The sequence below is a fragment of the Hemiscyllium ocellatum genome, chromosome 21, assembly GCF_020745735.1.
Source record: "Hemiscyllium ocellatum isolate sHemOce1 chromosome 21, sHemOce1.pat.X.cur, whole genome shotgun sequence".
NCBI classification, from domain to species: domain Eukaryota; kingdom Metazoa; phylum Chordata; class Chondrichthyes; order Orectolobiformes; family Hemiscylliidae; genus Hemiscyllium; species Hemiscyllium ocellatum.
The window spans coordinates 46,732,545-46,760,381 of record NC_083421.1 but is presented as its reverse complement, the minus strand read 5'-3'; the positions used below and the strand labels follow the sequence as shown (position 1 = coordinate 46,760,381).

The 27,837-nt window shown below is 39.5% G+C and overlaps 1 protein-coding gene across 5 annotated transcripts in view; it reads right to left on the bottom strand.

Moving 5' to 3' along the window:
• The window catches only part of LOC132825858 (pre-B-cell leukemia transcription factor 3), a 248,306-nt gene that overhangs the window by 153,328 nt on the left and 67,141 nt on the right, over positions 1-27,837 (bottom strand). The gene's annotated exons all lie outside the window — the stretch shown is intronic.

Genomic DNA, 27,837 nt, shown 5'->3' with positions numbered 1-27,837 from the left:
TTGACTGGATGGGTGCAGCTCCAACAATACTCGAGAAGCTTACTACCAGTCAGAACAAAGCATCCTGTTGATTAGCATCACATCAAATCCAGAATCCCTACAAGTGTGAAAATAGTCCATTCAGCCCATCGAGTCCCACCCAAACACATCATACCATCCCTTCCTTATCCCTGAAAGTCTGCATTTCCCAGAGCTAACCCAGCTAGCTTGCACATCCGTGGACATAGTGGGCAATTTAGCATGGCCAATACACCTAACCTGCATATCTCTGGATTGTGAGAGGAAACCAGAGCACCCAGAGGAATGTTCAAACTCCGCAAGGACAATTGCCCAAGGATGGAATAGAACCCGGTCTTGGTACTTTGAGGCACAAGTGCTCACCACTGAGCCAACGTGCCATCCCATCCACTCCCTCCATCGCTGACGCTTCATAGCAATAATATGTAAGATCTAGAAGGTGCACTGCAGAAAATTACGAAAGACAGTACCTGCCAAACCCCTGACTAGTTCCATCTCAAAGAACAAAGTCAACAGACACATGGAAACACTACAACCTGCACCTGCCACTCACCATCCTGATTTGGGTATATATTACCATTCTTTCACTGTTTCTGGGTCAAAATCTTGGAGTTCCCTCCATAAGGGCATTATGGGTCAATGTGCAGCGGATCAAGAAGGCAGCTCACCACCACCTTCTCAACAGCAATTAGAAATGGACAATAAATTCTAGCCAGCCAGTGACACCCAAGTCTCATGAGTGAATAAGAAAAAAGAATGCAGTGTGTCTGTGATGTACGCTGCTGGCACGTGGTGGAGGTGTAATACTGCCACAGCACAGCGCAGTACAGCAACATGTCCATTTCTTTGAATGATCACTGCTGACAAACTTGGCAAGCAGCCTGGTTTTGTGTCTGGACTAAAAGGCAAGACAAGACATAAGTACTATGACTGCACTAAATCAAATCACATGTACCATAGTACAATGAAAAGCTTTGTTTTGCGAGCAGTACAGGCAGATAATAGCAACAAAGACATACAAATCATTGGGTGCTTAGACAGAACAAGCCACATGAGGTTACAGCTGCACAAAGGTGCGCAAAGCAAGATCAGCATTAGCAAGACCAACTTTATTTGAAGTCTAATAAAAGCAAGGAAGAAGCTGTTTTTGAAACTGTTGGTGCGTGTATTCAAGCTTCTGTATCTATTGCCTGATGGAAGAGGTTGGAAGAGAGCAGTACTGGCTGGGAGGGGTCTTTGGGGAGGTTGGCAGCATTTCTGCAACAACGAAAAGTGTTGATGGAGTCCATGGATGGAAATTGGCTTCCGTGATGGTCTGAGCTGTGCACACAACTGTCTGTAGTTTCTTACAGTCTTGAGCAGAGCATCGCTGTACTAGGCTGTTCTGCACCCAAATAAAATGCTTTTACTGGCTGTAAAAATTGGTGAGTCCTTCAGGAAATACTTAATTTCCTAAGCCACCTGAGGAAGAAAAGGCATGCTGTGCCTTCTTGACCTTTGCATGTAGACGAGGGGTCCAGGACAGATGGTCGATTATCATCACTCCTAGGAATTTGACAGTCTCAATCTTCTCCACCTCAGCTGCATTGACGTAGACATAGGCATGTCCTCCTCCTTTCTTCCTGAAGTCATGGAGTCACTCAAAGTCAATGATCAGTTCTTTTGTTTTGCTGACTTTGAAAGAGAGGTTGTTATCATTGCATCATGACAACAAGCACTCTATCTCCTTCCTGTATTCTGATTCATTGTTGTTTGATATCCATGGTGGTGTTGTAAATTTGAAGATGTCATTCATATGGAATTTGGCTACACAGTTCTGGGTGTACAGGGTGGATTGTAGGGGGTTGTGAACCTGACTGAAGGTGCAAAGGGCAAGAAAGTATGGTAAAGCAGAGTTGCTCTGTCCTTTTTTCTTGATGTTGAGAATCTAATTTTTGCTGATCTCACCCTAGTTTCCCCAACTGACTCACTAGTGTTCATGTTGTTCAGGATGGGAAGATTAAGCCCGTCATTTAATTACAGATATGAGCACATAGTAGCACTGCCAAAGATTAATAGAAAGCAACAGATCAATATGAATCGGTATGGTATATGACCCAATTCATATCACTGAAAGTTGCCCTTTATTAAGCTCCATTGTCCTTAAAGTGAGCAGTACCCTAACATACCTTAAATCACGAGATAAACAATGAACTCCAGTTTATAATCCTTTGATCAATTATGATACCAACCAATAATTTCACCAAATTTCAAAACTTTGATTTCAAACTAGTGTCATATGTGTATTCAGACAGATCATTGGACCCGAAACATTAACTCTGATTTATCTTCACAGATGCTGCCAGACCTGCTCTGCTTTTCCAGCAACTTCTGCTCTTGTTTGATTTACAGCATCCACAGTTCTTTTGGGTCATATGCATCTTGGTTGATTCTGTGAAAGCTTTCAAAAAAAAATTAATCCTACTAGAAATGGACCTAATCCAGTATATGTCAGACAACATGTGACCGCAAGCCCCTGCAGTGTTAGTGGAAAATTGTTTATACTGTGGGGTTTCTGGCTGGAAATAAACATTGAAAGGCATTAACCTCCTTTTGGATCAGCATAATCAAACACTGATTATAGATCAGAAAACCCAGAAGGGGCAGTTTTGGAGTCCTGAATGTGGTCAGAAGCCAAATATAGCTTCCCTCGACGAAAAAATAAATTGCTGGGCAGTTCAGGGAGAGTACTAGTATCTCAATTTAAAAGTTTAGCTCATGAAAGTTGCAATTTAGTGTTTGATTAAAAATCTGCAGCTTGTTCAAAGACAGAGAAAGTCTAAATATTCAGTTTCATGAATACTCAGTTCACAGAATAAAACCATTAAGCAATAAAATTGATTTAATAATAGAAGGCTAATTTACCTGTATTTGAAATACTGAAATGGTGATTGTGGGAAAGGATGAGATTTTGTCTTGTCGTATGCTTTAAGATCTTTCAGAATGTGTTCAATATCTTTTGTGTGTAATAAATACATATTTTATTGTGAAAGAAAATTTGCAGTCTTGTACACCTAATTTTCAGTAAATGATCGAAGAAAATATGATCCGTCAAGCTAGATTTCACTCTGGAATCAGTTTTATCCAGCTGGAATCATAAACTGCAGCAGTTCAAGAAGGTGACTCACCACCAGCATACAATGGCAATTAATGATGAGCAATAAATGCTGTCTAAACAAGTGGTGAAAACATCCCATGAAAGAATTTTTAAAAAGGAAATGCATAAAGAAAAACTTGGTTTATTTATAGAACTCAAGATATGTTTGTAAAGTTATTGATTTTTAACGTCCATTTGAGGTACAATTAATGTTACTTGTTTCAATTGATTTTGAAAAGATATGCTTGTACATTACCTTTTAGTTGATCAACACAGAACTTTGTGAAATGTACTTCATAATCTACACTAGCCTCTTCAGGAAGGTATATTTGTTTTGTCACAATCTCAATTTAGCACCAAAAGCATAGTTATCATTTTATTTTTGAACCAGCAAATTTGAAATGTATTTGCACAGAATAGACATACAATCATAAATCTGCTTCTGGTTCTAGTTCTAGTTCTAATTCTACTTGCAGTTCAATGCAGCTCATTTATTGTTTTGCATACCGTAGACTTAAGTTGCAACAGTGACTGACTTTGTAGGTTGAATTTTGTCAAGAGTTCCAGATCCTCATCATTTAGCTAAACAGTGGATTGCAAGCCCAATTAAGCTCTATTCTCTGCATCCCCAAATCCAAGCTTTCACAGTGAGGTGATCTCCATGAAGCTGACAGCCTGATGGCAGCTCTGTCGAGCAATCCTGAACAGAGCTTCAATTTTGCAAATTAAAATCCCACCTCTGTGAAATGGACAACCGATCCTCCTCACAGCCTGCTGCTGGGAAACCTATTCAGCTGGTTTACCAGCTGCACCACCCACATTCCCATCAGGCAGGTGCCAGTAAAATAATATCCATGTCACAATAAAACACAATAAATCAAGTAGAAATTATATCAGTACAGAAAATTTAAGTCAAAACTACAATAGAATATTATATGTAATGTAACATGAAATTCATCCATATATTCGGCCACAAAAGCATGCAATTTTCAAACTTGGTGGCACAAAAGGTTAGCATATAGTATTATTCTTACATAACGCAGTGTAATTTGAATCAAGCCAAAATTAACATATAATAGTTCCCTTAGTCAGCTGATAGGGTAACAGTTTGAGCAGACTCAAGAGTCCTGTGTGACACAATGGTAGCTACTTAGTATGTGATAAATTGAAAATTTGGCTGAATGGCTAAAATCAAAACTCAAATATACTGAAAAGATGGGAAGGTTTCTCTCCAAGATTAAGGCCATTATAACAATCTGGATGAGGCTGAGTTGCACCTAGACTTGAAGTCACCATACACAAAAACTAACTTGGGCTACCCCGCGATACTGTACAGAAACAGGAGGTGAAAAAAAAGCTAAACATGCAAAAATAATACAGGGTAGTCAGAAGCTCAAACAAAGACATGTTTTGTGTATCTTAAAGTAGCAGGGGTAGAGGGTTTAAGGAAGACAATTGCAGAGGGTCAGACCTAACAAAATATTTGATGTCATGGGCAAGGAGGTGAATTGGGTTATCCTTTCTTTGTGTAGTTTGATTTTTTAGTTTTTTACTTCTTTTTCTTTGCCATTTTATAATTAGGCAGTGAAATTTCCACAAACCTTGTTTGTAAAGTCCAATTTAAAATACTCCACGACAAATTCTTTAGGGTTAAAACAAAGTAATATTTATTATTGCATTCAAAACCTGAAAAAATGGTTCATGGCACTTGAGCATACACACATGCATCCATGGAGGAGAAAGGAAAGGATGGAAGTTACAAACAGCTTAAAATCAAAAATCTTCGAATTAGTTCATGTAAATCAAAAAGTTCATAAGTCAATCTCCAGTTGAGGTTTGCTCCATTGGCTATGCATAGAAGTAACTTTTGTAAGAGCTCAGGTACAATCGAATTGTTGATGAAGATGTCGTAGTTGTAAGCTAAGAATTAGTTTATTCACAAGTGAGATGAAGGTTTCCTTACAACAATGAGATCTTTGAGGGCTATTGAGATTAAAGACAGGTGCTTAGCTGAATGCAGAGCTGCCAACAGTTCATGTTTACAAGCAGACTAACTATGCCACTTTGTCTATTGGTCAAGATGTTCAAACAAACCAACAGTTTCAGTCACGATTGGGACTTCCAGTTCATACACTCAGCTCATGCAAGAGCTTTTGATGTTCCCTCATCAAAGATCATTGTGCTTTTTTGCAGTAGATACCTTTGGAATCATTTAAAAGTCAATCAATAATGGATTTCATTGGTTTCTTTTGATCAGAACGAGCTGAGGTACACGTCTCCTTTACTAGTCCTTTGTGCCCTCTTAGGTGAAATTTTCCATGCAAAAAGTGTCATATTCCAGCAGATGATATTTGCTTTCATCATGGTAATTGTTGGATATTTCTGGAATCAGTCAACTTGCTTATTCTGTGTCCGTTAGCAGCCATTTCATCATTAGTCAAGAGTTCATTTAAGCAAATAAAATTAACTAACAATGTGGTTATTAATTTTTTTAAAAGTTAGGATTTCTCCCTTGCCCACTGGGCATAAAAATGAGCTTGTATTTGAATGAATGAATTTATTGTCATGTCTATTTTACAGTGAGGAAAGCAGTAAAATACAATGAAAAGCTTTTCCACTGTCACAACAATTGGCACCATTTTGAACAGTTTTAAGAATAAGAAAAGAATAGAAAGATATAGCTTAAAGAGAGTCCATCAGTCCTGAGCTGGTTCATCATCAATGACACCTGCACCACCATTTCTCCTTCATTGCCTCACCACTGTCTATACCGGACCCAACCAACATTTCAACATCGAAGTCGCCGCTCTTCAAGTGCCATCTTTTGCAATGAGGCGAATTCTCCTCCTCCACTGTCTCAACGCCACCTGCGACAGACCCAATAATGTCCGAGTCGCATTTCTTGCTGCTGGGCCCATATCAATGTTGCCATGAATGCCTTATCGCCCCTGCGTCACCACCACTAGCACCAGACCCAACCAATAGTATAGTCACCAACCATCAGGTACCATCTTTCACCGCTGGGCCTACCTCATTGAGGTCAATTTCACCAATGTAGCAGTTGCTGATTCCTCTTCCAGAGGTCCACCCCAGAAAAATAAGTAGGGGTTCCCTTGCCATCACAAGGTCCACGCTGGGCCCACTCGCTGCCATAAAGCTTGTGCCAGGCCCATATGGATCAAGATGGGAGGTGAGGACTGAACAAAGGCAATCACTTCAGTGAATACTGGGGCTTCAGTGAATAGGCTGAAGTCAAGGGTGCGATAACAATGTTATGAAGGTAAAAGTGATGGTCTTTGTATTGGAGAAGGTATAGAATATTGAATTCAGTTTCAGATAATCAGGTTCAGAGATTTTAAAGAGCCCGAAGACAATAACTGATTTTTCCAAGCATTTAATTAAAGGTATGGCCCATCTAATACTGACGGTCAGAAATGGCCTGATGGTGGTGAACATGTGAAAGTATTGAAAGGCACAGCTAGGTATTGTCAGTGTACATGGGAAAGCTGACTGCTCCAAGGGACAAGATGTCAATAAAAGAAGAGAAAGAAGCCAAGGATGGTTCTTTGTGCAACTGTCAAAATGTCGAAAAAGGAAAGCATTATACATCACCAAGATGCAAAATTTCATAATTCCATCACAGTGGCAGTTTCATAGAAACAAAGAAATTAGGCGGAGTAGGCCATTTGGCCCTTCGAGCCTGCACCACCATTGTATATGATCATGCAATCTCAGTATCCCACTCCTGCTTTCTCTCCATATCTCTTGATCCCTCTTGAATGCATCTGACAAACTGGTCCCAACAGCTTTATGTCATAGAAAATTCCACAGGTTCACAACTGAGTAAAAAAACTCTTCCTCATCTGAGTCCTGAATGGCTTACCCCTTATTCTTAGACTATGACCCCTAGTTCTATACTTCTCCAACATCAGGAACATTCTTCCCATTTAGCCTATCCAGTCCCATCAGGATTTTATATGTTTCTGACATACCACCTCATTCATCTAAATTCCATTGAATACAAGCCCAGTCAATGTCAGTCCTGCCATCCCAGGAATCAGTCTGGTAAACTTTTGCTGGACTCAATAGCAAGAAAGTCTTTCCCTATACAAGGAGACCAAACCTCAACAAGGCCCTGTATAACTGCAGAAAGACATCCTTACTCCTATACTCAAATCTTCTCGCTATGAGAGCCAGCATGCCATTAGCTTTCCTCAGTGCCTCAACCTTCAGCAACTGTCCCACCATGACACGCAGGTCTCATTACACTTCACCTTTTCCTAAATTGTCACCATTCAGAAAATCTGCCTTCTTGTTTTTGCTAAAGTGGATAACCTAATTTTTATCCACATTATATTGCACTGACTAAGTATTTGGCCAATCAGCCAGTCTGTCCAAATCACCTTGAAGGCTCTTAGCAAAAACAAACTGAAAAAGAAATGCAGTTTACATAATGTTAAGAAAAATGCCTAAAATATACTATGTGCATGTGAGACTAACTTTGAAAGTATAATCAATTTTGATGTATCCCATGCTTTTCATGAAAGAAATATGTGAGATAACAATACATTAAAATAGAAATCCTTCCACTGTAAAACACCAAAATTTTTAGATTATAAAAATATTGGGACATTTTAAACATACAATACTTACAAAAAGCTGAGATTTATTAACTAATTACTCAAAAGAGGCCACTGTGATGCAGATCAGCACAAAGATTAGAATGTTTAGAAGCTTTGCATTAGTTATATGTGCCAAAACGATTATGCTCTGCAAACATTCAGCTCCATAATAAATTATGTTGAATAGCCTCAAATTCAGTTGTGTTACATACACAAGTTTGAAGTTACTGTCCAGTCTTCAAAAGCACATTCATCTTTTAACATGTAGAATTAAGTTATTTTCCAAGCTGCTCTGGGACTGTGTTGAGGAGGGGAATAACAACACCTGTGCAATCTAGCAAAGATGTTACTCTTACCTGTATGTTTTGTTATAGGGTTTCTTTCAATTTGAACTTTGCATTATATCATTTTATTCCATAGAGTTTAAATATTTGCCACTCACTTCTTCAAGTACCTTGAAATCCTTTGAGATTGTTACTTGGTGGAATGGGCTGCCAGAGGAAGCAGTGGAGGCTGGTGCAAGTGCAACATTTAAAAAGCATCTGGATGGGTATATAAATAGGAAGGGTTTGGGGGGATATGGGCTGGGTGCTGGCAGGTGGGACTAGATTGGGTTGGAATATCTGGTCGGCATGGATGGGTTGTACATCTCTGTGATTCTATGAGAAACTGAATTCAAATAATTATCTCTGGAGGAAAGTTGTGTTTGACTTACATTGAAGCATGTATAAGCCAAAGAACTATCACAGTAGGTCTTTGCAAGAATTCTCCACATAAGAAATTTATTAAATTAACTAATATCAACCAAATTGCATTCCACATAATTTGAAGGATATGCAAACAGTGCAGAAATGTGTAACATAAATCTTATTTTATAGTTATCAATTGTAAGTATATTGGATTGAACAATCCATTTTTGTGAAATCTGTAGTTTTTATATTACCTTTACACATACTTTTTTTTAAATCAACCTGTTTAAGCATGAGGGACTTCAACCCAAACTTTCTAGCTCAGAAACAGAAACAGTAACAGTACCAGTGTGCCAGAAGATTGTTTTGAGCTAGAAATGAAGATGGATACTGAACCAATTAGCAATTTTATCAGTTAGTTTCTCAGCTGTTTCAACCTATTGATCTGAGAAATGGTGATTGGTTTGTTTTGTGATTGGATAAGTTATTTTGACCTACAAGTGGATTCTACCCAATCAGTAATAACACATGGTGATTGCTTATGCCTATATTGGTCAAATTTAATTTTCACTGGGCATCAAACAAAGGAAATAGAAAACACATTTGCAGACTAGTTTGAGGGCCAACTATTTTAACTCTGAAACCTCATTTGTCTGCCACCAGTTTCTGCTGGTCAACATCAGGAGCCATCTCTTGGCAACAGGTGCAAGTTGCAGGAGTCAGAGATTCATCAGGAGCATTCTGCACATGGGGACAAGAAATCTTCAACGGAGTTAGCTTGAGCTGATATCACAGACAAGCGCTACTCAACCCAACTTTTCTATGCCAATTTTTGTGCTCCCCCTGAGTCTCTTTCCTCACATATCGGTCTAAATCGTATCAACAGAATATTCTCGTTTTCCCTACCTAATGCTTATCTAGCTTCCTCTTTAATTCATTTATATTATCTTATGATAGGTCGGTGTTCTTCCCAATCCTTGAGTTTTGCACTTTTTCCATGCTTCTCTATTAGATTTACTAATGACTTCTAGCTTTGGACTCACCCATAAGTGGAAACATTCTCTGTGCCTTCTCTATGAAACTCACTCAAGGAAATACCTCCATCAGGTCACCTTTCCACCTTCTCTGTTCCCCAGCCTGGTCAGCCTTTCCTGATGACTATAGGTTAAACTTGCTGATTTTTTTTAGACATGTCAATCACTTTGTGGAGAGCTTTCCTCCACAAACCCTGGCAATTTTCTCCAACAGTTCATAATGGCTCACCTCATGAAGTATGCATGCCTCCTCCATGGTGCACTCTTGTGCAATGTTGCACTCAAATGTGACAGAAGTGTTCACTGATACCACAACCTTATGGTGTTTACACCATGGGTGTCATATTTTTAAACTCAGCTGCACACCATTTCAATCACTGCAGGCTTGGCCTGTAGTACCTTTGGTATGGAAAAGGTTAATGACGTTTTCTGCTCTGCAAGAATAACTGCCACCATCTTCTCTTTGCTATCTCAAACGCTCTCTAATTATGCCAATACACGCACCTCCTAACAAAGCTTCCATTCTTAATATTATATGCAGCAGTTTCCCTCAATGCTTCACACCCATGCCAACCACTTAAACAACCAGCTTTTCTCTTCTCAAATCCTGCTCACTCACTTAGGACACCTCACCACCTTTTCTGACTGAGGACAGACCACTCCCCTGATTGATCTTCGACCCCTTTGATTACACTAAAGATTGCCCCCACGCCTTTAAACTTCAGATATGGCTATTTGATTGAAGCACATACAGTGCATTTGCCATGGACATTGCTGCCACGTGTAGCTTGATGCCAAACTGCACTGGTGTCCACTCTCTTTTTGTACATTGCTGACAAACATGCAAAGGTGCCTAGCTTTCTATCTGCGCTAAAAAGCAAGGCAAGACAGAAGTATTGTAAACTTCAGTTCTGAATGAAAAGGGAATATGCCAAAAGGCATGACAGAGATACTGAGAGGGTACAAGTAGGCACAAAGTGGGTGAGCACAAAGAAAGTTAGCTAGGCACCCTGTTCCTGTCCATGAGATGGGTGCCTTTGTGAGAGTGAACTCCAAAGTGCAGTACTGAAGTAATGAACTGAATTAGAAGTTGGTGCAACATATGTGTTGACAATGTAGGAAGCTATCCCTCTGTTGTTCACAACCAACATGGACAGAAGGTGCATAGGGGTCACTACTGATAGAGCACACCCCAAGATGTTGGGGAACAACCCGGTCCAAGATGGCAGCGGTGTCAGGCTCTTGAGCTGAAGCTCTTCCACTTCAAATGCTTTTCTTATTTTTTCCCCTCTTTTCCTGGTTTTCACTTTCTCTATTTTCCTTTAGTTACCTGAGCTCGGATGGCATTGGCAGCAGCAAGAGCCCAGCACAGACCTCAGGCAGGCTCAGCATGCACTCAGTGGGCCTTAAGCAGGCTCAGTGTGGAGGAGAGTGGGCCCTTACTTGCTTTCTGGGGCAAACACAGGACCTGGCATTGGAATTAGCGGCTTCTACAGTGGCAGAAGCAAGGTAGGGCCAGTGGCAAAATATGCTGCCTAAGGGTCCAGCGCTGGTGTTGGTGAAAGGGCATCATGTTGACACCAAGGTGGGCCCCCTGCAGCAAGCAACACAACTCTGACGTTGGTGGATCCAGCACAGGTGGCGCTGAGGTGCTGGCAGAGGAGAAACAGTCCAGTAGTGCAGGATAGTGCCTAAGAATTGCAACTTCAACATTGGTTTGGCCCGGTAATGACAGCTGAGAGGTGGAGTAGGAATGGCAGCACAGGCGTTGTTGATGAGGATGAGCTGGCTCAGAATTGATGGACTCTCTTTAAGCTCTATATTTCTATTTTTTTCCTTATTCTTAAATTATTCAAAATTGGAAAAGCTTTTCACTGTATTTTACTAATGTTCTTACTGTAAAATACATGTGACAATAAAATAGTTCATTAAAACAATTTATAAAAATCATGAAGAATAGAATTAAAGAGTTTGGAGGCACACCAGGATTTCTTACCAAATGTACCTACCCTGCCTCAAAATGTACCTCAGCTCTGATTCTAGCATAATCTCTGAAAGGTTACTGACAAGCACTGACAATCCAACATTACCCCTCACTGGCAGCATAATGGCACAGTAGCTATAAAGATATGCTGCTCACCGCACGAAACTAACATGGCTGACATTCCCTTGCATCGACAACCATTCTCTCACCTAGCCATTCTGTAACTTGAACACCACATAGGATCTAGGCATGGACAAGTAAACTACCTAAATACCCTAAGTCAGTGCTGCTCCGTCCGAAACACATATCTTGTCTTGTCTAGTTGGAGAACATCACATGCAGGCAAGTAATTTGACAAGTCTAAACAATGAGCCTGCAAAACAGAATACAAACAAAAGGAATAGAAGCTGCAGTTCATCCCTATAATGCAAATCAAATTTTAGCATCATGAACTACTATTTTGCATTCCATGATGGTCTTCTGCTCCCAGTTCATATCTACTAGATCCAGTTGTCTATCAGATCCTTTGTGTATTATAGTGCCTAATCCAGCAGAGCTCTGTCATCCACAAAAATAGCTTGCTCTACCTCAATGTTCCCATCCTCCCCCTCAGATGCATGCTCAGATTCCAACAATGCCTCAGCAACAATCACATCGTACCATTGCATGCTCCAATTCTACACAGCACAGCATGCCAGAATGGTGTGCTGCACACTCTCTATAGTGGAGGGAACCCCATCCAAAACCACTCCAAGCTGCATCTTCAGCAACTCCACCATCTGCTCCACCATGGCCCTGGTCAAAGCATGTGCATCAACTTGGTGAAGCTGCCACACCAACTGAATGGATAACACATTACACCAAAAAGGGAGAGCGTATTGCACTGACCTCCTTTCCATCCCAGACCCATATCAACCATTCAGTTTATCATTGCATTCAGTAGAATCCATCATCATACCTACATATGATGCAGCAATGTTCCCCTTGCCCCACAACACTCTTGGAAGCCCCATAAGTAATGGGACACTTTTGGCCAGCACTTTCCTCCATTTAAGTCATTGCCACTAACTTCTGCGTTACTGGGATGACTGCTAGTTTTCTAAGCACCAAAGACATGGTGCAATCCCTCTTTGACCAGCATTTGACACCTAAGCATGTTCACTATGCATGTATTACAAATAAATATTTGCAAATGAAATGTAGCTGGAGTTTGCAAGTACATGTTTCAGAAATGTAACCCTTCAATGTCCTAGCATCCAGCAGCACATGTAGATTCCCACTATTGAAGAAAGGAGGAAAAGTGGAAAATTGCAGATCTGTAAGTTTGATATCAGTAGTTAGGAAAATTAGAAGTATACAGCTGTTCACAATCTACGTAAATGTTTTGGATGTGGAGACCAAGTGTAACATTTTCAAATTTATTAATGATATTAATTTAGTGGGAATGCAAGTTGTGTGGAGGATGCAGGGTGGCATCAAGAGTACTTGGATAGTGTCAACGAATGGACTAAAATATGGCAGATGGAATACAGCTGAATAAATGCGAAAGTTATTCTCTTTGAGAGGGAAAGAAAACAGGAAGACAACAGTTCTTAAATGGTGAAAAGATTAGGAAATACAGGTGTCCAAAAGGACCTGTGTGACCTTGTTCATGAATCAAAAATTATCATTCTGGTACAGCAAGCAACAAGGAAGGCAAATGGCATTGTGGTCATCACTGCAAAGGATTTGAGTATAGGGATAAAGGTATCTTGCTGCAAATATACAGAGTTTTGGTGAGGCCTCACCTGGAGTATTATGAACAGTTTTTGTCTTCTTATCTAAAGAGATTTGTACAAGACATTGAGGGAGTACCACAAAGTTCACCAGGATTCAGGTCGGGATGGCAGAATTATTTCATGAGGAGACATTGTGGAGAGGTGACAGAGGACTGGAGGACAACTATTAATCAAGAAGCATGATAGCGGTTAACAGCGAAATGTAGACTACTGAGTCTAGCAACAAATTGTTGGGAAACGTGAAAAATATTCTGAGGCACAGAATTAACCTTCACTTGGAGAGGCAAGGTTTAATCAAGGGTCGTCAGCAAGGCTTTGGCGGGGGAATTTATGTCTGACAAGGTCTCACATGGTCAAAAAGCTAAGAACCCATGTGATCCAGGGCAATTTGGCAAATTGGATCCAAAATTGGTTCAATGGTAGGAACAGAGGGTGATCATTGAGGGATGTTTTTGTGACTGCAAGGCTGTGTTCAGTCCCATACTGCAGGACTCAGTGCTAGATCGCTTGGTGCTTGAAGTGCCATAGCATTCTTGATTACAGGCCAAGTGTTGGAAAATGGGACTAGAGTAGTTGGGTGCTTAATGACCAGCCCAAGTACAATAGGCCAAACAGTCTCTTTGCATAATGTAAAACACTTAGGACCCTTTGGACTGAATCTGTATTCCGCAGAGGTTGCAAAATGAGGACTGAACTAGATTGCAACTTAGAACACTCTTACCTGTGTGACAGGATGAATGTAGGGATAAATGAGATAATCCCCTCTGGCTGATGAGCAGAGTAGCTTTTATTTGTCATTTCTACCATATACAACTGAAACAGTAAAAACGAGACAGCATTCCTCCAGTACCGAGGGTACTACAATGGCAGCGCAAACTACACAATCGTGCAAGGCATAAGCTGCACAAGAAGTGCAAACACGCAAGTTACATTGTAACAGAAGAATTTTTCTTGCAGCACTACGAAAGAATTTCATATGGGAAAGGTGAGACTAAAACCAAGGGGCAAAACCACAGGATAAGGGGTAGGCCATTAAAGATTAAAGGCGGTGGAATTTCTTCACTCATGGCGGGACAAGTCTTTGGCATTTTCTATTCCAAAGCATTGAGAAAGGTCAATCATCGAGCGCGTTGAATACGTAAATGGAGGTAGGTACGGAAAAGTGGAACTGAGGTAGATGATCAACCATGATCTAATTGAATGGGGAGCAGGCTTAACAGCTGAATGATCTATTCCTGCTCCCATGCTGCTATCAGTTAAATTTAAAATCATGGACTGAATTCAAATTATCAGCATGTAATATATTTCTGAGCATCATCAAATGCAAATAGCTAACAAATAAAAGTTGGAGAAAGATTATCCTTTGACTGAGACCAATCTGATCTTTGTCAAACCAAGTACTACTGTACTGGAAACCTAATCTAACTTCACATGACTAAGATTGCTTGTGAAAAATGAAGCTCTTCCAAAATATAAATGAAAATATGGTCTCACTGTTAAAGAAAATAGTGGCCAAATTCCAGCATATAACACAGTTTTGTCAAAGAAATCTTAAATATTTAGTCATGTGGTTAAAAAAATTCCCAATTCATGTAATTTTCACTCCTCTGACGATATTAATGGGTTTTTTTCCCTGACCACTGGCTATTATTTTGTTTAAAATAAAGATTAATAACAGTTTCCACTTTTTAATTCTTACAACTGGAGATAATTTGGCCCTTCAAACCCACTCATTTTGAATAAAATGAGATACATATGGAGTGCAAATTTACTGTAAATCCTACACAAATCTGGAATTTTTTCTGCAACTGCCTTGAAAGAAGGTTGTATTGATCAAAATGATTTCCCATGATACATGAATGAAAATAAGTCACTGCACTAACACAACTTGATGTCATTAGGCCAGAAGTTTCATTTCTGAAAACCTTCATTACTCTTTCCAGTGGTTTATCTCCCCCCACTCCCACTGGATATGTTAATGCTAGTTTGAAAACAATTTGAGTTGACTTACTTCTGTAATGGTTCACTGATGGATTAAAGCAAAGTATAGTACAATACTAAGTAACAGACAGGTTTCATGCCTGATCTGATCTGAATTAGCTATAGTGACAGAGGTGCTACAACTCCCTCTCTTAGCCCATGTCTGTTGGAAGTTAAGGAGAGAAATCAACTATGCCCTCCAACGTCTCACAATTATAATTTGGTTCTGCTGGAAACTGTATGTAAATGGACACTGGACAAAAACAGGATAAGCCTCAGACATGGTTCTGAAGGCAGCCTACCACAGTCAAATGGTCCAAACACATTATTCTTTAATTACAAGTCAGATTAGAAGAATAACATCTGGAGAGTATACAAAATGCACCAAAACTTGTGAAAGTGTATGTCAGCAAGAATCAACATCTTCGATAAAGAAGCAGATGACAACTCAGTTCCACTTTTTTTTTGAACAACTGTTACATAATCAGGTTCATATTGGGGAAAGGGCCCTTTTAAACAGTTGTAGATATTCTACTATAGTTTGTTTGTTTAAGTAATTAAGTGTAATTATTTTTCTAAATTGCTGGGTTTTTTTTACTTTTACAATGTTGCAAAGCTAGTTTTCAAGTGCAACTCTTAAAATTATGCAAAGACAGGTAACTTTAAAATTACCAGTGTCAGAGAATGTCTGATGAGAACTTTAGAAAATTATTTATTTTCTGTTCTGAAGCAACATTCCACCAAACCTCAGCCTAGAAAATAAAAAAAATCTACTGAGCTCAGAACAGCTGGCAACAAATGAACTCCACTGCAGAGTGAAGCACCAGCTCCCAAACTGCCCCAAGCGTGGTTGCTTTGCCAAGGCAGTAAACAGCTTTTATCAGCAATAATGATGGCATAATCCCAGCTAAAGAGGAATGTAACATATGGCAGCAGCCTTCCAAATATGATCCCAACAAAGTAGGGGGCATTTTTATTACAACGTCCACTTGCAGAAAATCTGCCAGCTTTTTTTAAAACAGGTTATCATCTTCACTGTTTGAATTGAATGCGGCACTTGGGAGTTTTTAATAACAAGTTCATTTTTTCTAAAAGGGTGGAAAGAGAATTCACATCCCAACAGATCTAGAAACCATAAACAATCTTTCAAATCCCCTAATGAAATCCACAATAGCATTTTTCAGATAAAGAATATTATGAAAATGATGAGCAATTTCTTCACTACATAGAAAGAGTTGGGTGAAACCTTTTAAATGAACAAAATTGCTGGCAGATTGCATTAGTATGGTATTTAAGTTCAGTTTGGGCAAAGCTCATAACAGCTCTGAAGCAAAGGAATTTATTAGCACTATAACACTATGCCATTGATAATGTATTTCACTAGAGTGTCTTTGGTTGCTGTAAGAGTGCTATATTTTAATATTATTTGTGGCATTTTAAAATTTATTATTCAAGCCTGTCTAAAAATGATGTGAAGCGGTTTCAGTATTTTACTAAAAATTTAGAACACTTAACTGTTTGGCTTTTCAAAACCAGTTTGATGTTTACACAATGCATCATGTCAATTTGGAATAAATAATATTGTGCAACTTTCTAAAATACCCACACTTGGTTTTAATACTTTATATTTTCATCATTAGTACCCACTGCCTGGCTGCTTAATCAGATATTTCACAGTTGAGTAAGCACTACAAGGCTGTTTAACATATGTATTCTCATATTACTGGTACTGTACAATTTGTATACAACTCCTGTTTTCCATTCACAGGATTTGATTCAAAACGAAACCTTGAATGCCGTTTAAATGGTCTTGGTTTACGTATCACAAGTAGAAAGTGAATGTTTTTAAAGTTTATGGCAGACACTGGATGCCACTTTACAGAACTGAATTAACAACACACAAAGACCGTAAGACCATAGGATTGAAGCAGAAGTCGACCATTCAGCCCATTCAGTCTGCTCCATCATTCAACAAGCTCATGGTTGATTCGATAATCCTCAACTACACTTTCCCACTATTTCCTCTTAACCCTTGATTCCTTTACTGATTAAAAAGTTGCCTATTTCTTCCTTGAATATAATTAACAACCCAGCCTCATAGCCCTCTGCGATGAATAATTCAAAGATTCACTTCCCCCCAATAGAAGGAATTCCTCCTCATCGGTGTTAAATCTATGATCCCTAATTCTGAGGTTTATGTCTTCTCGTCCTAGATTCTCGCACGTATCTACCCTGTAAAGTTCCTGAAGAATCATCTAAGCTTCAATAAGGTCGCCTCTCATTTTCCTGAATTCCAATGAGTGCAGGCGCAACCTACTCTAAGGCAGTCCCTGGTATCAGCCCAGCGAACCTTCTATGGACCACCTCTAATGCCTATATATAATTCCTTAGCAAAGGGGCACAAAACTGTTCACAACGTTTCAGATGTGGTCTGACTAGTGCCATGATTTTTAGCAAAATCTCCCTACTTTTATACTCCATTCACTTTGAAATAAAGGTAAACATTCTTTTTGCCTTTCCAAATACCTGCTGAACTTGGATGCTAGCTTTTTGTGATTCATGGATGAGACCTCTTAAGTCCCTTTGTTCTGTAGCTTTTGGTGGGCCTTCTCCATTTGATTTGATTTGATTTGATTTATTACTGTCACAGGTACTGACAGTGACAAGTATTGTTTTGCATGCAAACCAGACAAATCATACCTCACATAAGCATATCAGCGTAATAGAACAGTTGCAGAGAAGGTGCAGAGAAAGATCAACTTTAGTGTATGAGAAGTCCATTCATAAGGCTGAAACCAGTGGGGAAGAAGCTGTTCTTAAATCTGCTGGTATATATTTTCAGACTTTGACATCTTCTGCCCAATGGAAGAGAAGAAAGAGTATAACCAGGATGGGAGGAGTCTTTGATTATGTTGGCTGCTTTCACGAGGCAGCGGGGAGTCTACACGGAGTCAACAGAAGGAATATTCAGCTCCTCTATTCAACCTGCCAAAGTGCACAATCTAACATATTCCTATACTATATTCCATCTGACAAAGGTTATGGGAAATGGCTCAAAGGCAATAACAGAATATGCTATGACATAACAGTCAGTGCATGATGGCTAAAAACTGGTACCTTTAATACAATCAGTCCAAGCTGAGGAAAAGACTGGGAAAATCAAAAATGGAGTGGTAGGACCATATGTAGTCAGACTTGGTCAAGCTCTTATGGCTAGCTTGACTTTGATAACTAATTGAGTTTCAATGTGCAAAGTTTGAGTTCATTCAAAACAATCATGACCTCAATCATGACAGAATAACCTAGATGGAAGAAACAACAGGAAAACTAGAAACCTTGCCTCTTGGGAACTTTGTTGAAGAACAATATAAGACAAACTCTGATATTGTAAAGTAATAAAGAAAAATGGGCAAGACGCAGACATAAAATATGTGATCAATAATACTGCATATAACATGCAAAGTTAATACAAAAACTGCAAACAATATATTATTAAAATACAGTCAGGTTTATGACTGTTCTGAAGTTTAAGTTGCTGTTATAGATTCCTTTGCAGAGGTGTGGGACGCAGCTACTAGGCATACAACCACGGAACACTTTAGGAATCTACAGTTACAGACTGGTATTTTGTGTTTCAATTCATCTATGAATGGAAATACCTCTTCTTGATAGAATTGATAGATTTTAGGAGAAAGTGAAATAAAAAGGTCTATTTTTGCAAGGAAAACAATTGACTGGGTACACATTGAAATTCCTATGGTTGCAACCCAAGTGCCAAAACTAAATTGGACATTACATTGAATAATACTTCTCAACAGATGCATCTTAGACTTTACTTTCAAAACTCTCATAATTTGGTATTAAATTAATGACTTATTCTGATGATATAGACTTTTCCAATTTTATAGAATAGAATACAGAATATAGTGTTACAGCTACAGAGAAGGTGTAGAGAAAGATCAACTGTAATGTATGAGAAGACATTCACATCTTTGTCAGAAAAATCAGTTGAATACTAAGAGGCACAATCTCTACTAGACAGCCTGGTCCAATAAGAGATTGCAAATTTCCATTTTGTAAATTATTTACTTTGTTCACTCATACAGCATCGCACATAACATCATTTAAGTTCAAACAAACGTCAACAGGGCATAACTCATGTAATCTTCATCTTCCATGGATATCTAAATGTAATCATACTGATATATGTGGGATAGCCACAACAAAGAAATTCTACTCCCAAATTACTTAACAATAAATGATCTAACAATCCTATGATAAAGAAGTGACCCGTTTATACTGAAATTCTTAGCACTAATCTGCTATTGCTCAGTTCATAAAAAACTGAAAATGTGCCTCATAGATCAATGGAAACTAGTAGCTCCATTCATAAAGCACTTGATCTCTGTCGGCACACTGATTGAATCTCTTAATTACATTCTATTAAAGCATTTATTGTAGTTTAGCTACAGGAAACTGTCAGTTTCAGCTCTGCAACTATTTTCTGAGACTCGTATAGCAAGTAAACTTCAGGTTATGTTCAACATTCAATCTGTCAATGCAGAAAATATTCTGTGATGCTTGTATTAATCTTTAAATAAAGCTTTTTATCATTGTCAGCAGGATTGTATGCAACTTCTGGATCAGCTCTGGAGCAGAATAAAATAAAATAAAATTCAAATATGCTCCTTTTCCTGTTTCAAGAACTCATTATTTAATTGATTGATTTCTAATTTGTAATACCTACTATATCTACCTTTTGTAGCAGAAAAATTACTTTTTTAAAGGAATTTGCTTCATTAGATTGTTAGGCAAGGCTTTGTACTATTCTAAGCAACTAACAAAAATGTTTAAACATCAGTTTGAACAAAGTGCTAAGGTTTGACAAATCAAGTTTTCCAATGTTTAATAAAATTTAAATTAAGTGAGACCGAAAGTATTCAGCATGGTGCTATTTCTAGCAAAATGACAGATTTTTTTAAAAATCTCACAAATTGAACAGTCTACCATGTCAAATTGCCTAGTTTATCTATCGATTGAGTTTTCCAAAGCAGGGTCCATTCATTTCTTGTGACATTCAGCTGTTATCCAACCAAACCAATTTCATACTTTTGACAATGTTGCAATGGTACGTTGGGAAAATGGGAAGAGGCAGGTTCAAGTTTTCATCAGCTCGTTTATCACCATTATGAATATCTTGTGTTTTAAAATTTGAAATCAAAGCAAAAAAAATTGAAAAAACATTGTTTGTTGCCATTCTATATGTAGTAAAAATAATGGCTCTGATTTTCCACAGGCCAGACAGTTTTTATGCCAGCATAGATGGGAGTTACACATGGAGACTCTACGTAATTCTCATTGCAACACACTCAAAAGGAATTGCCAAGGAAATTGAATTTGTTGCTGGGCAACTCCAGTACAGGTGGATCCCTCTAGAAGTTTCTATTTAAATCAGAAATTTTGGAATTTCAGAAATTAAGTAAAATAGTTACTCAGGAAAAGCTAAGACTGTTAAATACAATGCCTAACTCCTGAATAACTACTTAACAGATCCTTTTCTTACCTCACACACCCAACTACATGACTCCCAGTCAACACATCTCCCAGGCCCTGATTTGACATCCACCCATGATCTGGAGCTGCCAACACCTCCCCACTAGAGGCAACTTCACATCCTATATCTCTGAAACCACTACCAAACCCCTTCTGCCCTGGACTGTGGCCCGACAGACCCCAGAACATAATCCAACTTCCCTTCTGACAGACAGAACCTGAACTGAACCCTTGTGTGACACTTTGCCTCGGCTAGACCAGACCAGAGTCCCCTCTATGTTGAACCTGACTCTACTTTCCACTCCCAGCATCCTCTGACCACCAACCAACCACATCTAACTCAACTCTACACCTTCCCCACCAGACCAAGCCCGAATATCTCCTTTACAACAACCTAGTTCTCACAGGAACCTTCATCCACAGCCTGAACTATCCTACTTACATTGCCACCTTGCATCCTACCCTTGTGGCACCCTAACCCCTTTCCACTATGCATCCTGCCTCCTATTCATCTAGTATCTTACCTCTCCACACCTGGCACCCTTTCTTTGGTACCACGTCCCTTTCCCAACCTGATGATCTGGCACTCTACCCAGCTGTCACTTGTAACCTCTACTAATCTGGCATCCTATAGAGAGCAGCACAGCAGTTCAGGCAGCATCCAAAGTGCAGCGAAATCGACATTTCGGGCAAAAGCCCTTCATCAGGAATAAAGGCAGTGAGCCTGAAGTGTGGAGAGATAAGTTAGAGGAGGGTGGGGGTTAGGAGAAAGTAGCATAGAGTACAATGGGTGAGTGGGGGAGGGGATGAAGGTGATAGGTCAGGGAGGAGAGGGTGGAGTGGATAGGTGGAAAAGGAGCTAGGCAGGTAGTACAAGTCAGGACAAGTCATGGGGACAGTGCTGAGCTGGAAGTTTGGAACAGAAAACCTGTGCCCACACCTCTTCCCTCAAGTCTATCCAAGGCCCTAAAGGAGCCTCCACATCCATCAAAGTTTTACCTGCACATCCACTAATATCATTTATTGTATTCGTTGCTCCCGATGCGGTCTCCTCTACATTGGGGAGACTGGGCGCCTCCTAGCAGAGCGCATTAGGGAACATCTCCAGGACACCCGCACTAATCAACCACACCGCCCCGTGGCCCAACATTTCAACTCCCCCTCCCACTCTGCCGAGGACATGGAGGTCCTGGGCCTCCTTCACCGCCGCTCCCTCACCACCAGACGCCTGGAGGAAGAACGCCTCATCTTCCGCCTCAGAACACTTCAACCCCAGGGCATCAATGTGGACTTCAACAGTTTCCTCATTTCCCCTTCCCCCACCTCATCCTAGTTCCAAACTTCCAGCTCAGCACTGTCCCCATGACTTGTCCGGACTTGTACTACCTGCTTAGCTCCTTTTCCACCTATCCACTCCACCTTCTCCTCCCTGACCTATCACCTTCATCCCCTCCCCCACTCACCCACTGTACTCTATGCTACTTTCTCCCCACCCCCACCCTCCTCTAGCTTATCTCTCCACACTTCAGGCTCACTGCCTTTATTCCTGATGAACGGCTTTTGCCCGAAACGTCGATTTCGCTGCACTTTGGATGTTGCCTGAACTGCTGTGCTCTTCCAGCACCACTGATCCAGAATCTGGTTTCCAGCATCTGCAGTCATTGTTTTTACCTTATCCTATAGAGAGCGTCCTAATCCCCTCCTCAATTTGCATCTTTTCCAGCTAGCTTTCTACCTACCTGGTACCCTGAGAGCCTAATCATTTGGAACCCTACCCTCCCAGCAGTCTAACATTACACATAAATCACATACTCACAATTTGACTGCAGCTGTCAGAGTGGCCGTCAGGACCTTTACATTTCACAATAAGGCAGCTAACTGATATGAAATGGGGGTGAGATTTGCCTTCCTCTGACAGCTCTGTGCTACAAAAAAAATTTCAGCACTGAGCAGAATCTCTTGTTAGAAGTATGGAGCTTCCTTCTTTCGTACAAAAGAGGTGGAGTGGTCATCTGGGTGAGATTGCCACTCTTCAGAAAATCCAGCCCATTAGACATAGGTACTTAGTATACAGGTTAAAAAGTACCCGAAGTCAAAATATTTTTGTTTTTCTCAACACTTTGAATGAGCATAACAACCGAACATACTGTGCTGAATTTCCCCCTGCTCATGCAGTGTGTAGCAGGAGAAGTGGAAATGCTGTAGAACTTGACCATTATCATTGAAGACATGGCCCAAAAAATATTTTCCTTCCTGCTTCACAGACAGGGACATGGAGGTGCCAGTGGACAAGTTGGAGGAGATGAGGTCAGTCCTTTCTCCTGCAGACCACCAAAGGAGGCCGCAGCAAAAGACCATGCCAACATGCACCCAGACAGCAGCCTGGGTCAATAATGTGTTCCAGATTGAAAGGATTGCTCAGCAGTGCAGGGAGAAGGTTAATAATCTCCTGATTTGAAATGTTAACACTGCTTCTTTCCCCTCAGAAGCTGCCAGATCAGCTGAGATTTTCCAGCACTTTCTGCTTTTATTTCTAGCATCTAAAATATTTTGCTTTTATCATAATGATCTTCTGCACTCCAAACGTGTAAGCCTGTCCTCTGTGCTTCCTAGCTGTTCACTGAGGACAGCTCACCACCCCTATTGTTCCTGAAACACCATGAACTACTCTTCCATCTACTTCTAGCACACTCAACCCCTCCATCTCATTGCAGGAAAAGCTATCCAGTCCTTGGAATGTTGTTTTCACAGCACCTTGAAAGATCCACTTGTGATCCTTGAAATGTTTGCAACAGACTTGCAACTGTGACACAATTCCTGGTTTGTAAGGACATAGGTCCCCAGACTTTAGTAGGACCAAGTGCCTGATAGACTGTGGTGAACCCCCTGAACTAGAATCATACTGTCCAGTGCTTTCCCACATGACAGTTGCCTGCCTCTCCTCTATACTAAAAAGCAATGCATGCCACAGAGCCACAAACTCCAAGTCAGTGCAAACTGAGTGAGTGCTAAGAAAGCAAGCTAAGAGCCATAAGATGCATCCTCTGTAAATGCATACAATGTATGTGTCCCACCATGCAAAGTGACCTTAGGTGGCAAGTTCTGCAAAGTAAAGCATTGAAAATCTGAATTGGTGTGTCAGTTGGTCCAATATGATGTGCAGCTGGAAGTCCGCCACTACAAAATTACATAGACAAAGGGTCACTGAGGATTGCAGCCATGGAGCATGTAGGGACAATGGGGTGAAAACATATTCCAATTATGGTCGGGACAAGCAATTGACGAGTTGCAGCATCCAGATACCTGTACTGATTGACATCTCAGTATTTTGCACCATCAAGTTTCTCAGGAAGGGAGGAAAATTTGAAGTGACATATAAATAAAGTGAGTTGGACTAATAATAAGATGAAAATAAGGTAGTCACCATTTAAAGTTTAAAAATAAAAGTCAGGAAATTATGTCTCGACATAGAGATTCTGACTTTTCTATTTTTGTTGTATTTTCCTCACGTTCTCATTGTTGTCACACCAATCCAAGGAGGGGAACATTCTGCCCAGTATGTCATTCCAGTGAGTCACTTTAGATTTTTCTTCCAAGATTCCATCTAATGGTGATCTTTTAATCATAAATAATTTAGTTTATTTCAAAGCATAGAGTTCAATTCTTTTAAATGTGCAGCTTGTACCAGCATTACCACAATGAAAGTTTTAAAAATCCAGGTTACTTGAAAATAACATAGGTTTGCATCATGTTAAAATATGCTGGTGATGTTGGCCGTCATGTACATTGTGCATTCAGTTCTGATTAGTTTCCCTTGAATCGGGTAATAAATTTCAAAACATGTATGTCTTGCAACGTGCAATAATTTTTGTTTGGTGTGTGAGACATTCAAATGGAAAATTCATGACATTTAATTTGATCAGTTTATTTTAGTCACTGTGCTAGATATTGAAGACGGAGTTTTGTTAGGTATGCCAGTTCTGATGATGGTCTGGAAAAATTGTGGAGGATAGTCCCTCCAAGTGTCGCACAATGCCTAATTATGAGGGTCTTCTCCTACCTGAGCACTAATCAAGGTGACCAGAATTCATCAGGGTTGGGGGGAGGTTCTTTGCCATGCAGCAGAGGTGTCGCTTTCATCAGTGTTAAACATCAGTGGCTGCAAGAAGGGCCCTTAAAATCGCCACAACTGGCCTCTAGGAGTCAGGCCAATTTCTTCCATCTTTCCTGCTGGCAAAATATCATGACAACAGGAATGTGAAAGGTCCTCCATCCCATGTCTCCCCTCAATGTCTTCCAAACCCCTAAGCCATTCCTAGAAGACTTTGAAGTCCAGCTCTGAAAATCGACTCAAAGTTTCTGCTTTGTTTTTAGATTCCATACAGATTACTCCAAGGCATTCTAGATTTCTTGTTTGATCACTTAAGGTAGGACTGGGGGCTGTGAAAATGATTTGAGACAATATTAACTACTATACATGTGGAGATCATGATTTTCTTGAAATACTTTGAATTTTGAATAAATTGCTTGGCAATTTCAGGTCTTTAACCCTCCATTGATGTTCTCCATGATTTCATTTATAAGGAATAATCTGTAAGAAATGGAACTTCAAAGATAAGAGAAACAGTGTCATGGTTATAGTAAGGAATAAGTTAGACAATTGGGCATTCTTTTAGACTTGTATAAAAACTGGAAACTGCAGTATTTAAACTTGGGTGTCAAATACAATCAGCTTTGGTTTAATATGCGTAGTTATATTGGCATTCAATGATTTGATATCAATAAGTGTACCACACATAATTTTTTCCTCCTTCTGGATGGTTGGTGGCTGGTTACCATTATGGTTTAAGGGTCACATTGTCCGGTTTGAGAGACTCACCTTTTCACATATCCTTCTTCACGGCAACTAACTGATACAAACAAAATAGCATAAATAAATGTTTTTGAATTGTATAGCTTTCCACTTAAAGAAATATTCTGTTCCATCTGCCAGTTTCTCTTCCTACTGTCGGAGTTGATATGTTCAAGAATATGATCAAAAGTCCTGATTTTTTTTAAATAAAAAGAACTGAAAAATAAAGGAAATATTAAGCTAGCCAAACTATCGTCTGGCAAAAATCAAGGCTACTGGAAGAAGAAAATTATCCTTTGGACAGATCAATCATTCTCAAGAGATTGCACAGATTTTACTATGACAAGTAAAGCACGTGGATGCATATTAAAATAAAAAAAATAGAAAAATACAAAATTCTTCTGTCTAGGTACTAAGACACAATACCAGACCATGTACAAAAATTCACAGCACACAAACTGAGGGGAAAATAAACAAGAAAGCTTTTTTTTTTGTTTGACTTCCCTTATAGGGCATTCTAACAGAATGCAGGAGAACTTGTTAACAATTTCCGAGTGATATATACATGTTCAACATTGTTAAGAATAATTTTTCTGAATGACTAAAGTATTTTTTTTAATCATGAGGTTGCCACTTGTATAGAAAATGCAAAAAAACTCTGAATTTGTTTCGTACACTAAACATAGTACGAATGTGAGTGTATTAGCTGTAGCGAAATACAGTTTCACTTACCAATTGCAAGATATTAAAGAAAGCATTTACAAAGTAAAAATAAAGTTTCAGAAACATCTGAAGCCAATAAATGTCAGAGTTTAACTTTCACTTGGTGTGGCCAGATGAGAACAAACCTCAGCTTGGCACCTACACAGTGTAGCTACATGCTGGTCACTATTTCTTGTCAAGCCTGATTTATTGCCTCCATGCTGTTCAATTTCACATTTTGTCCTTGTCATATCCCCAGCTCATGATCATTCTGCACTGACCCTTGTAGGGCAGGCAGGGAATATTGATAAAACAATTATCTGCTCTGCGTTCATTTGATTTTCCATTTCAATTACGGATTGGATGAGGGGAAAGAGAAAGATTGCCGCATTGATTTTTTTCCCCCTCTTACAATACAAAAATAATCTTACAGACTATCTTACTCATATACAATCATGTGGTTTATATATGTGTGTATGTACGTGTATATAACACATACACACACATACATAAAGAAATACATACACACATATAATTATGCTGTAATATCCTTTATACTCATTCCAAGCTGCTTGTTTTTGTTCCACATATTGTTTATCTTCATACATACTGTTTCAGTCAGGAATCCAGGTACATTCCAATGAATAGACCTGTCTATAGATGGCATCAGATTTGCACCAGGAATCAACTATTATGGTTCCTTTTAGATGAGAAAGTGGATAGTCATATTTTCTCTCCCAAGGTGTAATATCCAATCATGAATCACTCCAACGAACAAAAGACTATGATTACATTGACAATCAAGTCATTCAAATACATACAAGTAATCAATTGGTTGTGTTGAAGTAACTTAACTGCCATATATTAATTTGAGAGGAATATGAATGCTAGGATAAAAGGAAAGATTGAGATTTGTTCTAAATGTAACCTTCCACCAACTATTCCTGACCGAGTCAAGAGTATTACCATTGAGCAAAATATTAGCATGCCTCACATAAAACCCAATTTGTCTCTCTGTTGTGGCTTTAAAGCTCAATCAAGTAAGATTAAGCCTTTAAACTAGGATGACAATTTTGACCAGTCCTGTCGAAATGTTGCATTATTAGCGATTGAAATCTCATTCAAAAGATACAACAGTATCCACCTGTCAATTCAGATTTATTTAAAAGATCTCATGGTACTTTGAGAAAGAGCTTCACAGTTTTTTAATATCCTGGACATGATTCCAATCTCAGCTGATACCACCAAAAAAGACTACATGGTAATTTCTCTCATCTGATATTTGTGGGATCTGGCTAGGTGCAAATTGGCTGCAAGTTTCTCTCTGTCTCACTTCTGACTAAGCTTCAAATGTGCTTCATTGCCTGTGAGGTGCTTTGGCAAACCCAAAGAATGGTTCTATACAAATGAAGGTAAAGATACAATTGCCATAGTCCATTTGAGAGAGAGACAGAGAGAGAGAGAGAGAGACAGAGAGGACTGGCGGTGA